Source organism: Rutidosis leptorrhynchoides, chromosome 11 (assembly GCF_046630445.1).
Source record: "Rutidosis leptorrhynchoides isolate AG116_Rl617_1_P2 chromosome 11, CSIRO_AGI_Rlap_v1, whole genome shotgun sequence".
Classification (NCBI taxonomy): Eukaryota; Viridiplantae; Streptophyta; class Magnoliopsida; order Asterales; family Asteraceae; genus Rutidosis; species Rutidosis leptorrhynchoides.
Window position 1 is genome coordinate 386,325,528 of NC_092343.1, and position 12,924 is coordinate 386,338,451.

The following is a 12,924-nucleotide window of genomic DNA, read 5'->3' on the forward strand; positions in this document are numbered from 1 at the left end:
AGACCCGGAGCTTGTTACGGGTACGTTTCTTATTGACAATAAATCTGCTTACGTTTTATTTGATTCTGGTGTGGATAGAAGCTATATGAGTAGAGATTTTTGTGCTAAATTAAGTTGTCCATTGACGCCTTTGGATAGTAAATTTTTACTCGAATTAGCAAATGGTAAATTAATTTCAGCAGATAATATATGTCGGAATCTAGAAATCAAACTGGTTAGCGAAACATTTAAGATTGATTTGATACCAGTAGAGTTAGGGAGTTTTGATGTGATAATCGGTATGGACTGGTTGAAAGAAGTGAAAGCAGAGATCGTTTGTTACAAAAATGCAATTCGCATTATACGAGAAAAAGGAAAACCCTTAATGGTGTACGGAGAAAAGGGCAACACGAAGCTACATATTATTAGTAATTTGAAGGCACAAAAACTAATAAGAAAAGGTTGCTATGCTGTTCTAGCACACGTCGAGAAAGTACAAACTGAAGAAAAGAGCATCAATGATGTTCCCATTGCAAAAGAATTTCCCGATGTATTTCTGAAAGAATTACCGGGATTACCCCCACAGCGATCCGTTGAATTTCAAATAGATCTTGTACCAGGAGCTGCACCAATAGCTCGTGCTCCTTACAGACTCGCACCCAGCGAGATGAAAGAACTACAAAGCCAATTACAAGAACTTTTAGAGCGTGGTTTCATTCGACCAAGCACATCACCGTGGAGAGCTCCTGTTTTGTTTGTCAAGAAGAAAGATGGTACATTCAGGTTGTGTATCGACTACCGAGAGTTGAACAAACTTACCATCAAGAACCGCTACCCACTACCGAGAATTGACGACTTATTTGATCAACTACAAGGCTCGTCTGTTTATTCAAAGATTGACTTACGTTCTGGGTATCATCAAATGCGGGTGAAAGAAGATGATATTCCAAAGACTGCTTTCAGAACACGTTACGGTCATTACGAGTTTATGGTCATGCCGTTTGGTTTAACTAATGCACCAGCTGTGTTCATGGACCTTATGAACCGAGTGTGTGGACCATACCTTGACAAGTTTGTCATTGTTTTCATTGATGACATACTTATTTACTCAAAGAATGACCAAGAACACGGTGAACATTTGAGAAAGGTGTTAGAAGTATTGAGGAAGGAAGAATTGTACGCTAAGTTTTCAAAGTGTGCATTTTGGTTGGAAGAAGTTCAATTCCTCGGTCACATAGTGAAAAAAGAAGGTATTAAGGTGGATCCGGCAAAGATAGAAACTGTTGAAAAGTGGGAAACCCCGAAAACTCCGAAACACATACGCTAGTTTTTAGGACTAGCTGGTTACTACAGAAGGTTCATCCAAGACTTTTCCAGAATAGCAAAACCCTTGACTGCATTAACGCATAAAGGGAAGAAATTTGAATGGAATGATGAACAAGAGAAAGCGTTTTAGTTATTGAAGAAAAAGCTAACTACGGCACCTATATTGTCATTGCCTGAAGGGAATGATGATTTTGTGATTTATTGTGACGCATCAAAGCAAGGTCTCGGTTGTGTATTAATGCAACGAACGAAGGTGATTGCTTATGCGTCTAGACAATTGAAGATTCACGAACAAAATTATACGACGCATGATTTGGAATTAGGCGCGGTTGTTTTTGCATTAAAGACTTGGAGGCACTACTTATATGGGGTCAAAAGTATTATATATACCGACCACAAAAGTCTTCAACACATATTTAATCAGAAACAACTGAATATGAGGCAGCGTAGGTGGATTGAATTGTTGAATGATTACGACTTTGAGATTCGTTACCACTCGGGGAAGGAAAATGTGGTAGCCGATGCCTTGAGCATGAAGGACAGAGAACCCATTCGAGTAAAATCTATGAATATAATGATTCATAATAACCTTACTACTCAAATAAAGGAGGCGCAACAAGGAGTTTTAAAAGAGGGAAATTTAAAGGATGAAATACCCAAAGGATCGGAGAAGCATCTTAATATTCGGGAAGACGGAACCCGGTATAGGGCTGAAAGGATTTGGGTACCAAAATTTGGAGATATAAGAGAAATGGTACTTAGAGAAGCTCATAAAACCAGATACTCAATACATCCTGGAACGGGGAAGATGTACAAGGATCTCAGGAAATATTTTTGGTGGCCGGGTATGAAAGCCGATGTTGCTAAATACGTAGGAGAATGTTTGACGTGTTCTAAGGTCAAAGCTGAGCATCAGAAACCATCAGGTCTACTTCAACAACCCGAAATCCCAGAATGGAAATGGGAAAACATTACCATGGATTTCATCACTAAATTGCCAAGGACTGCAAGTGGTTTTGATACTATTTGGGTAATAGTTGATCGTCTCACCAAATCAGCACACTTCCTGCCAATAAGAGAAGATGACAAGATGGAGAAGTTAGCACGACTGTATTTGAAGGAAGTCGTCTCCAGACATGGAATACCAATCTCTATTATCTCTGATAGGGATGGCAGATTTATTTCAAGATTCTGGCAGACATTACAGCAAGCATTAGGAACTCGTCTAGACATGAGTACTGCCTATCATCCACAAACTGATGGGCAGAGCGAAAGGACGATACAAACGCTTGAAGACATGCTACGAGCATGTGTTATTGATTTCGGAAACAGTTGGGATCGACATCTACCGTTAGCAGAATTTTCCTACAACAACAGCTACCATTCAAGCATTGAGATGGCGCCGTTTGAAGTACTTTATGGTAGAAAGTGCAGGTCTCCGATTTGTTGGAGTGAAGTGGGGGATAGACAGATTACGGGTCTGGAGATTATACAAGAAACTACCGAGAAGATCATCCAAATTCAACAACGATTGAAAACCGCCCAAAGTCGACAAAAGAGCTACGCTGACATTAAAAGAAAAGATATAGAATTTGAAATTGGAGAGATGGTCATGCTTAAAGTTGCACCTTGGAAAGGCGTTGTTCGATTTGGTAAACGAGGGAAATTAAATCCAAGGTATATTGGACCATTCAAGATTATTGATCGTGTCGGACCAGTAGCTTACCGACTTGAGTTACCTCAACAACTCGCGGCTGTACATAACACTTTCCAAGTCTCGAATTTGAAGAAATGTTTTGCTAAAGAAGATCTCACTATTCTGTTAGATGAAATCCAAATCAACGAAAAACTCCAATTCATCGAAGAACCCGTCGAAATAATGGATCGTGAGGTTAAAAGACTTAAGCAAAACAAGATACCAATTGTTAAGGTTCGTGTAACATCCCGCCTTTTTCCGTTTTCTTTTCCGTTATACTAATTTAAACTTCGTTACATGTCTATAACATCTCCCGTTAATACGCGTTTTAAAATATTCCGTTTAGGTATTTTCCGCACCCGACTACAAACTCGAGGGACTAAAATTGACACGGGGCAAACTAGTTGACTAGGTCACCTAGTCTACCCCAATCACCACCATTCAACCATCTCTCTCTCTCTCTCTCTCTTTCTCTCTAGCAAGAACACACCCAATTTCCAAATTCATTCAATCATCATCTAAATTCGATCTAGGAGGCTTACAACAAAATAAATTACATATTCGTGATCCTCTCTTCATCCTCTTCGTTTTGGTACCAACTTCATCTTGTTTGGGTAACATTTCTAAAACACTAGTTTTCTTTAAATTTGTGTTCTTGACTTAAAAGTATGTTAATTAGTGTCTATGGCTCATTGTGATGTCGTGTATGTAATTTGTATGCTCGATTTGTTGTTTTTGGTGTAACTAGTTCATTATGAAAATTTCTTGCTAAATCATTGATTTTGGATGATCAAATGTTATTAGATTGTTAATGTGCATGTTTTAAAAGTGTTACTAGTATCATTAGCTTCATTTTGATGTATAGATTGATTAAAGAAACTTCATAAACGCGATTATTGATTTTGTGAACTTTTGGTTAGGGTTGACAACTCTTAAAACGAACTTTTGATGCATTGAATGCTTGTTAATGTTATTGATAAGTGTTTAGTTGTATTACATGTTTCATTACCTTCAAAACGGCATATCATATGTATAAATTGGATTCCCGAAACTTAAATTACAATTGATAAACTTGAAACTTGAAAATAAACCTCTATTGATCACTTGACGGGATTTCGGTTATAGTATATGATGTTTTTGCTTGAAGAAAAGTGCTTAGTTGCGTTCCTTGTCGAAAGAGCTTTCCGATGATATAAAATACATGTTCTAATTGTTTGCGGATCATAAAATGTGATTGTTTGTGTTTTGGTTCGTCCATTTGAGGAATACAGCAAACAGGGCCTGGGAACCGATCAGGACGCCGTCCAGATACTGGGGACGCCGTCCCACCTTTTGAACCTAGACGCCGTCTAGGATATCAGGACGACGTCCCACCCTTCATTGTGGGACGCCGTCTAGCCAATTAGGACGCCGTCCCATTGTACTAAAACTGGCTGTTTGGGTTGTCTTTTGACGTAAAAATGTTTGCTATGCTACGGACCTCCGATTAACATGAAACTTGGCCAACATGCTCATATATGATTATATAACTTAGAAAAATTGTCGGATACCCGATCCGACCCCGTTGACTTTGACTTTGACCAAGTTTGACTTTTAATCAAACTTAACCAAATGGTTGTGCAATTGTTCTAACATGCTTTTATACTTGTATCTTGCATGAAACATGACAACTTGATTCACATGCTACATTATTGAGTCGTAACGAGCCATAGGACTAATTGAACATCTTTGACCTATCGTGTTTACCGTTATTGATACAAACCTATTGTTTAGGTCAAGACTAGCATTGTTCTTTGCACACGTTTACTTGTCGAAGTACTTTACTACTCGTGCACTCAAGGTGAGATCATAGTCCCACTTTTACTCTTTTTGAACTTATATTTGGGATGAGAAAACATAAACGATTCTTTTGAACTAAGTGAACACAAGAACGGGAAAACATACATTCTACATACGAGTTTAGAACAAAAATCCTCAATTCGATTATCATTAGTTACACTTGCCGGGTGTAAGCGAGAACTTATGTTATATGGCCATATGGGTTGACAACCCTCATCTTTGACGGTTCGCTACCGTCTACGGATGAAATATATTTTCGAGAATCAGTGTTTGTTCTAGCACTATGGATGGGGTATACAATGGATGGAATGTTAAGCTTTGATAATTGGGTGCTCGTGAAACAAACTTTTGGAATGTATTACTATTATTTCTTTGATGCAAATCTTGTGGTTCACTTGTACTTACTTACTTAAACCTATGATTTCACCAACATTTTCGTTGACAGATTTCTATGATTTTCTCAGGTCCTTGAACGATACATGATACATGCTTCCGCTCATTATTTTGATACTTGCATTGGATGTCGAGTATATATGCATACATGGAGCGTCTTTTGGATACTTTTAAATTGTGTCGCATAAGTTTCATTTGTACTTAAAACTTTGTATCGTAACTTGTGGTGGAACTATTCTTGTAAACTTGAACAACCTTTACATTTGAAATGAATGCGACATATCTTTTGGTCAAACGTTGTTTTAAAGACTTATGACCACGTAACGGGACCTAAGTAGACGGCGCCGTCAATGATGATTTGGTCGGGTCGCTACAGTTCGATGGAATGCTCGTAGAGGACCCGAGTTCACCGGGGAGCGTGAAGATCAGATGAAGAAGAAATACCTGCATCTATTTCCAGAAGATTCGTCAACACCTTCAACAGCATAAAATTTCGGGACGAAATTTATTTAACGGGTAGGTACTGTAGTGACCCGAACTTTTCCATGTTTATATATATTAATTGAGATTGATATTTACATGATTAAATGTTTCCAACATGTTAAGCAATCAAACTTTTTAAGACTTGATTAATTGAAATATGTTTCATATAGACAATTGACCACCCAAGTTGACCGGTGATTCACGAACGTTAAAACTTGTAAAAACTATATGATGACATATATATGGATATATATATATATATTTAACATGAACTATGATAAGTAAACATATCATTACGTATATTAACAATGAACTACATATGTAAAAACAAGACTACTAACTTAATGATTTTTAAACGAGACATATATGTAACGATTATCGTTGTAAAGACATTTAATGGATATATATCATATTAAGAGATATTCATACATGATAATATCATGATAATATAATAATTTAAAATCTCATTTGATATTATAAACATTGGGTTAACAACATTTAACAAGATCGTTAACCTAAAGGTTTCAAAACAACACTTACATGTAACGACTAACGATGACTTAACGACTCAGTTAAAATGTATATACATGTAGTGTTTTAATATGTATTTATACACTTTTGAAAGACTTCAATACAATTATCAAAATACTTCTACTTAACAAAAATGCTTACAATTACATCCTCGTTCAGTTTCATCAACAATTCTACTCGTATGCACCCGTATTCGTACTCGTACAATACACAGCTTTTAGATGTATGTACTATTGGTATATACACTCCAATGATCAGCTCTTAGCAGCCCATGTGAGTCACCTAACACATGTGGGAACCATCATTTGGCAACTAGCATGAAATATCTCATAAAATTACAAAAATATGAGTAATCATTCATGACTTATTTACATGAAAACAAAATTACATATCCTTTATATCTAATCCATACACCAATGATCAAAAACACCTACAAACACTTTCATTCTTCAATTTTATTCATCTAATTGATCTATCTCAAGTTCTATCTTCAAGTTCTAAGCGTTCTTCATAAATTCTACAAGTTCTAGTTACATAAAATCAAGAATACTTTCAAGTTTGCTAGCTCACTTCCAATCTTGTAAGGTGATCATCCAACCTCAAGAAATCTTTGTTTCTTACAGTAGGTTATCATTCTAATACAAGGTAATAATCATATTCAAACTTTGGTTCAATTTCTATAACTATAACAATCTTATTTCAAGTGATGATCTTACTTTAACTTGTTTTCGTGTCATGATTCTGCTTCAAGAACTTCGAGCCATCCAAGGATCCGTTGAAGCTAGATCCATTTTTCTCTTTTCCAGTAGGTTTATCCAAGGAACTTAAGGTAGTAATGATTTTCATAACATCATTCGATTCATACATATAAAGCTATCTTATTCGAAGGTTTAAACTTGTAATCACTAGAACAAAGTTTAGTTAATTCTAAACTTATTCGCAAACAAAAGTTAATCCTTCTAACTTGACTTTTAAAATCAACTAAACACATGTTATATATCTATATGATATGCTAACTTAATGATTTAAAACCTGGAAACACGAAAAACACCGTAAAACCGGATTTACGCCGTCGTAGTAACACCGCGGGCTGTTTTGGGTTAGTTAATTAAAAACTATGATAAACTTTGATTTAAAAGTTGTTATTCTGAGAAAATGATTTTTATTATGAACATGAAACTATATCCAAAAATTATGGTTAAACTCAAAGTGGAAGTATGTTTTCTAAAATGGTCATCTAGACGTCGTTCTTTCGACTGAAATGACTACCTTTACAAAAACGACTTGTAACTTATTTTTCCAACTATAAACCTACACTTTTTCTGTTTAGATTCATAAAATAGAGTTCAATATGAAACCATAGCAATTTGATTCACTCAAAACGGATTTAAAATGAAGAAGTTATGGGTAAAACAAGATTGGATAATTTTTCTCATTTTAGCTACGTGAAAATTGGTAACAAATCTATTCCAACCATAACTTAATCAACTTGTATTGTATATTATGTAATCTTGAGATACCATAGACACGTATACAATGTTTCGACCTATCATGTCGACACATCTATATATATTTCGGAACAACCATAGACACTCTATATGTGAATGTTGGAGTTAGCTATACAGGGTTGAGGTTGATTCCAAAATATATATAGTTTGAGTTGTGATCAATACTGAGATACGTATACACTGGGTCGTGGATTGATTCAAGATAATATTTATCGATTTATTTCTGTACATCTAACTGTGGACAACTAGTTGTAGGTTACTAACGAGGACAGCTGACTTAATAAACTTAAAACATCAAAATATATTAAAAGTGTTGTAAATATATTTTGAACATACTTTGATATATATGTATATATTGTTATAGGTTCGTGAATCAACCAGTGGCCAAGTCTTACTTCCCGACGAAGTAAAAATCTGTGAAAGTGAGTTATAGTCCCACTTTTAAAATCTAATATTTTTGGGATGAGAATACATGCAGGTTTTATAAATGATTTACAAAATAGACACAAGTACGTGAAACTACATTTTATGGTTGAATTATCGAAATCGAATATGCCCCTTTTTATTAAGTCTGGTAATCTAAGAATTAGGGAACAGACACCCTAATTGACGCGAATCCTAAAGATAGATCTATTGGGCTTAACAAACCCCATCCAAAGTACCAGATGCTTTAGTACTTCGAAATTTATATCATATCCGAAGGGTGTCCCGGAATGATGGGGATATTCTTATATATGCATCTTGTTAATGTCGGTTACCAGGTGTTCACCATATGAATGATTTTTATCTCTATGTATGGGATGTGTATTGAAATATGAAATCTTGTGGTCTATTATTATGATTTGATATATATAGGTTAAACCTATAACTCACCAACATTTTTGTTGACGTTTTAAGCATGTTTATTCTCAGGTGATTATTAAGAGCTTCCGCTGTCGCATACTTAAATAAGGACGAGATTTGGAGTCCATGCTTGTATGATATTGTGTAAAAACTGCATTCAAGAAACTTATTTTGTTGTAACATATTTGTATTGTAAACCATTATGTAATGGTTGTGTGTAAACAGGATATTTAAGATTATCATTATTTGATAATCTACGTAAAGCTTTTTAAACCTTTATTGATGAAAAAAAGGTTATGGTTTGTTTTAAAATGAATGCAGTCTTTGAAAAACGTCTCATATAGAGGTCAAAACCTTGCAACGAAATCAATTAATATGGAACGTTTTTAATCAATAAGAACGGGACATTTCAACGACAGCAAGGGGAACTATGCGTTTAAGCTCAAGGTGAAGAATTGTTGTGTCGTGATCCAAAACACCACTTTTACGGCTTGCTCCTCAAGTTTAGGAGTTGGATATTTAGTTGAGTTGTGTTGGGACTCCTGACTCCTTACTAAATTACAATTCACGTCTCATTCATATTGTACGGGTATATATATAAACCCATAAGCCCTGGCCGAAAAAAATATACCTACTCACGCACATAGTTTCCCATACGTTTTTTATCTCTGCTATTCCAACAGCATATACACTGTTGGATCCGTTGTACTCAGTTTAACATATAGTGGATCGTTGCTCGTTTGCCCGTGGTTTTTCCTCTCATTAAATTGAGGGCTTCCACGTAAACCGCTCGTGTTATTTACATGCTTTCGAGTATATCTTGTTGGTTGATCTCGTGCTATAGTTATTCATCTGTTTGTGCAGACCTCTAAATCACTACAGGTTGTACATATTATCAGCCGTTCTCGACTATTCGGGATTTTCAAGTAGCTCGTCCCGAACAATCGAAGTCGGTCAAAATTCATCCGTCAGTGTCGGTAAACATCAATCGAAGGGTCAAAATCAGTCAAAGCGAATAATCCAAGTCGGTTAAAATTCATGCGTCAATGTCGGTAAACATCGATCAAAGGGTCAAATTCAGTCAAAGTCGGTTAAACAACATATGACTAGTCCCGACTTAACCGGGTAATACTAATCGTCCAATACATATACATCGATTTGTATTTACTTGATTATATTGTGAATTGAAAGGAATATGGTGCATTCATGAATGTTAGGAACTTTTGACTTACAAATGCCAACATTAATGAGATGGTTATTATGATAATAATGGGTTTAAATGCTAGTCTTTGCTTGCCAGCGCATCTAACTAAACCAAAATTTTAAAGTAACTATATGGATTTAGTAACTGGCTGATAAAAAAACAGGGCGAATTTTTTTAGCTATAATTGAACCGAACTAGAGCTATCAATGTATGTATCAAAATTTGTTCGCTTCTAATGTTCACTATATTGCAAGTATCTAATGACTTTAATGCACAACAAGTCACATCATAAAAGAAAAAAAAACCCTACGAAAAAAAGAAGCCGTTAAAAAAATATGCAACTATTCAAGCAAATCTATATCTATCTATCTATATCTATATTCTATATTATATATAATAACAAAGTTGCTTTTAGCTAATCAGCCTTTCAAAATTTGAGATGGCAAAAAGAGGACCATTGGATTAACTCCCATCTTTCAATAAAAATCATAGAATAGATTTCCTTATCACTCAACAATTGTCTCTTTCATCTAATTGTATTGTTTAATGACACAAATACCCTAAAAAACACGGGTATCATTAATAGTTTGAAACACTTAAATTTTGTTTTTGTGTTCTTTCACCTTTTTAATAGTTAGTAATCTGGATCTTGTATGATCAATATTCGGAATGCTTTGTTGAAAGGTTTTATATTTAAAGATTGACCTTTTCGTTAAAGGTTTTTTAACAATATTATTAGTTTAAGGTTTTGTTCCTATATAGTTTTCTTTAAGCGGTTTTACGTCAATGACACAGGGAGCCATTATGGTGGAGTAGACAATCCTCACAGTGAGAAAAGGTTTGTTGGTTACAAGTTACAACAAATCATATAAGAGTTAATCTACTGAACTTTGATCTTACTATAAGGAACTTTTTTTTTTTTTTTTTTTTTTTTTTTTTAAGGAACTTTTCTTTAAGGTTATTATTTATGCTAATTTATTAGAGTTTTTATCAAGGTTTGCTGACACTTGGCAGTAACAGACATTTATTTAGAATGCAGAAAGTTGCAAGATCTGTGTGAAAATCGTTGTTATATGGGCACACACTTAGTTCAACAATCCAAAAGAAATTTTGCGCCACGAGATGATTCTAAACCATACTTAGATATTCTTTTTATTTGATTTTTTTTTTATATTATGTGGGTATATAATTTGTTTTTTGGTTACATGTACAACTATAGGAAATGAACTATACTTTTAACAAGAAGATTACAGTTGTTTACAAAATGCTATACATGTTGCGTATTAGATCAGTTACTACACATCCGATTATGTAATTTTTTTTCTTCTTGTGTTATTCTTATAATTGCGAACTTACCAGACACGACAAGACAGGGGAACACAATAGTTGCAGGCGTTAAGAAATTCATGTTTGAAGATTGTGCACCATTTTTGGTTAATCGCTCTAAGTAAGGTTAGCTTCTACCGAAACACAAAGGTTCATCAACCCCCTTCAATATTGCAACATATGTTTATGTTTAAAAAAAAAAAAAATTGGAAGGTAAGTTACAAATTGAATAAATTTTTTTTTTTAACAGGTGACTAGGTGAGCCACAATTAAGCAATCAACTATTTGGTTGTCGAATCTTCACTGATCAAGAAGTAGACCCAATTGCAGCAATTATATTGCAGTAAGTATAATGATATCAACTTTTTTAATATCTCATTTACAATTTGTATGATACTTTTGTGCAACTACTATAATAACTCATTTAAGTATTTTCATAAAGGATGACCCAATTTCAGCTACATATTTTAGAATCTCATTTATATATTGATAGTTTTATAGTTATATTACTAAACAGTCTGCTATGTTTGTACAATGTTTGATAGCACCATGCTCATCCATTCTCGGTCTTATATATTTATAGATTACAAGCTGACAATGGTTCAGATGATGGATAAGCTTTTCTTGATTCACAAACACTAGAGTTGTTAGCACCGGTGGTAAGGACTGCAGTGGGTGATGTTAATGATTTTAAGAAAATTACGATTGAGGAGGTCCAGACACTTATGCATGTACTGATGTACGTGTACATATTCCATTCAGATCAAGTAAGTATAGGTGTAATATGGAATGATTTTTTGCTCTTTAACTATATAAACAAGGAGTTATTAATATTGATTGATCTGACTCTATACAGGGTCAATGTTATCATTGTGCGGAATCTTGCACATTCGTTCATGGGAGTGTACACGATGTGTAGTTTCATAAAGCAAGAGTACATGCTCAAAGACCACGACCCTCAGGTATATAAATGTACTTTACAGTTTTCATAAGGTGTACTAAAATGGGCGGGGCATGTGAAAGTTTATTAAATTTAGTTCTTGTTTGGATCTTTAATGGGGTTTCATTTGCCTTCTTGTGCCCTTCTTAATTTTATTAATAAAACTGTCTGCTTTTCCAAAAAAAAAAAAAAAATTGAGTAAAACGTGTCACGGAATACAAAATTGGTAAACTTGTAAATTTATACTTTAAAGAATCTGATATTGCAAAGTGGGTTTCGTGAAGGAACGGTTTAAATGGTCACTTGTCAAATTTCTATTCTTGCTTTGTTGATGTTATGAATTTTGCCTCTATGCTATTTGTAGTTGTAGGTGTTGGGTGAAGGGGTTTTCCAGACAAAATCCGTTATGTGTACGATGGCACAAATTTTTAGAAGTGTAACAGTTATTATGGAAATAGTTACGACCGTGTTGTGGGCGAGAACTTTGATGAGTGTATTGCCATGAAGATGGGAAGCAAAAAATCAGTCAATTGTGAAGACTTGAAATTTTTTTTTTTATCGGATATCTTTGTTATGGTAATAATGATGATTATTGTATAACTCTATAATACCCTTTTAAATCACAAATCAAATACATCTTAGATTATTGGTTTATAGCTTTCTTTTAAAAAGGTGAGTAAAGTTAAAAAATATATATAAAAAAAAAAAAATACTCAATGAGATGCTTTTGCATAAATATCATGGATTTTGTGCTTTTACTCAGACAATAATTTTGAAAGTTTCTCTAAAAAGTCAAAGTTTCACAAATGTCTAAGTATAGTTGATCAAAAGCAGAAGATACTTGTATTCCCAACAA

The 12,924-nt window shown here is 34.4% G+C and overlaps 1 long non-coding RNA gene across 1 annotated transcript; it reads left to right on the forward strand.

Annotated features, from left to right (window-relative positions):
* Positions 1 to 11,094: 11,094 nt before the first annotated feature.
* Positions 11,095 to 12,673, forward strand: LOC139876362 (uncharacterized). The gene is made up of 5 exons (XR_011768053.1): positions 11,095 to 11,254; positions 11,379 to 11,471; positions 11,712 to 11,787; positions 11,985 to 12,090; positions 12,433 to 12,673. It is a non-coding gene; the product is annotated as an uncharacterized lncRNA (long non-coding RNA).
* Positions 12,674 to 12,924: the final 251 nt, after the last annotated feature.